The sequence below is a fragment of the Palaemon carinicauda genome, chromosome 7, assembly GCF_036898095.1.
Source record: "Palaemon carinicauda isolate YSFRI2023 chromosome 7, ASM3689809v2, whole genome shotgun sequence".
Classification (NCBI taxonomy): Eukaryota; Metazoa; Arthropoda; class Malacostraca; order Decapoda; family Palaemonidae; genus Palaemon; species Palaemon carinicauda.
The window spans coordinates 65185176-65187675 of NC_090731.1; positions in this window are offsets into that span (position 1 = coordinate 65185176).

Genomic DNA, 2500 nt, shown 5'->3' on the forward strand with positions numbered 1-2500 from the left:
AAAGTTTTTATTTTGATGTGAATTCTTGTTTCCATGACGTATACTAAAGCTTAATATTGGCCGATTATATTGTTTGTAATTCTCTTTTAATGTAGTTACTTGTTCTTTTACTTCTTTTCCGAACAGGGTCAAATCAAGAATTTATCGCCTGTTCAACATCTGCTTTAAGATATTTTTCTGGATAATATTTATACTTCATGCATTACTACACCTATTTCTGGCTCTCTGTTTACCACGTTCTTTTGTTGTTCCCATCTAAATTATATAATTATAAATACAAAATTCTAGATTGAAATTTTACTTATATTCCTCCTATTCTCTTTCTGGTTACCAAATTCTTAACATATGTATTTGTTTGAGCAAAACGTGAAGTAGAAGAAGATGAATTGAGAATTATTGAATTAAAATCTCAAGATGGAGACGACTGAAGAAATCTAATCGATGGGCTTTGCGTCAATAGACGTAGGAGATGATGATGATTATGATGATGATGATGATGATGAAAATGATGATATATTTTAGTAATGAGATGCTCATCTTTTAATTTCTAATAAAATTAACTTAAGAGCAATTAATCCCCATTAAATGTCACTTTACTTCATTTCTTTAAGCGGGGTGAATCTGATTAGTCTTTAATTTTATATTATAACAAATGTCTGATACGTATCTAATAAATCTCCATACACAACTCAAGTGAATTTATATTAATATAAATATTATGGTTTAGCTATTAATGGAATCTTCAACTTTTTAATAAATATTTGCGTACGCAAGTACTATATGATAACAAGTAAATATGGAAACATGGGTATATATATATATATATATATATATATATATATATATATATATATATATATATATATATATATATATATGTATATATATATATATATATATATATATATATATATATATATATATATATATATATATATATATTTATGTAATTATGTATATATATTTATATATATGCATATATACATACATATATATATATATATATATATATATATATATATATATATATATATATATATATATATATATATATATACGTATATATATATATATATATATATATATATATATATATATATATATATATATATATATATATATATATATATATAACGGAATTTTCTTTGAGGTAAACGTATATTCGTCAAAAGCAAATAGTAATTACCCTTTCTCCGTCGACTCCCTCACTGACATTCTTATTTGCTACCGAATGATCAAGTTGCTTAATGGCAGGAATAAGATTTGGGCCATATTTTAAGGTGGCAATCCTGGAGCGATATTTTACTTAATAGATTACCTCAATGCCTTTCTCGCAAATTTATACCCATCCTTAAATCCTCCCTTTATCCTGCCAATCCCATCATCTAATTAAACATTAATCTTCCTCAAGATAGCATTAAAACAGCGAGAGTTAAACTTAGGAGTTGAAAAATAATAAAAGCCAAGATATTTTATAATGAGGTTTGATTATGGTAGTACAGAAAGGGGTGATTAATGATATTTGACTTTTCAGATGAGAATGTAAAAAGAGGAAGAGATTAATAGTTAGCGGAATGTAATTCAAGATAAGGAATATTGATGGTATAACTATTTTTAGGAAACGGAAACTAAAGGAGTTATCGGTGTATGGGTTAGACTTCTCTTGCTTAAGGGTACAATCAGGCACACTGCTTTATCTTAATTCACTTCCTCTTGATTTTTTTTTTTTTACTCTTTAAAAAGTTTCAATATTTTATATAAGAAATATCTAACTTAATGTTGTTTCTCTTGCTTGAGGGTACACACTGATAGACTATTATATCTTATTTCTCTTACTCTTGTAGTTATATAGTTTATATATGAAATATCTAATTCACTATTATTAGTGTTCCTAGAATATTTTATTATGAATGTTAATTACTTCTCCTGTGGTTCATTTATTTACTGGTTTCCTTTCATCACTGACCTATTTTTCACTGTTGGAGCCCTTGGGATTATAGCATCCTGCTTTTCCTACCAGGGTTGCAGTTAACTTGTAATAAAAATAATAATAATATTTATACTACTACTACTACTACTACTACTACTACTACTACTGCTAATAATAATAATAATAATAATAATAATAATAATAATAATAATAATAATAATAATAATAATAATAATAATAATAATAATAATAATAATAATAATCACATAATGGTGAGGAAATATGATGATGAACGACTAAATTTCATACACTTTTATTAAGAAGCAATATTTATGCGACCAGCCTTATTAACCCACCAGTCAAAGAAATGAATATTCTAAATCATTTGGGCTGCATTTTAAGTACGATTTAAATTTAACAAACATTTAGAAACGTTTTGGGAAAAGGGAAGCAATACTAACTTGGCTAATTATAATAATATTTAGAAACGTTCTGGCAAAAGAGAAGCAATACTAACTTGGCTAATTATACTAACATTTAGAAATGTTCTGGCATAAGAGGAGCAATACT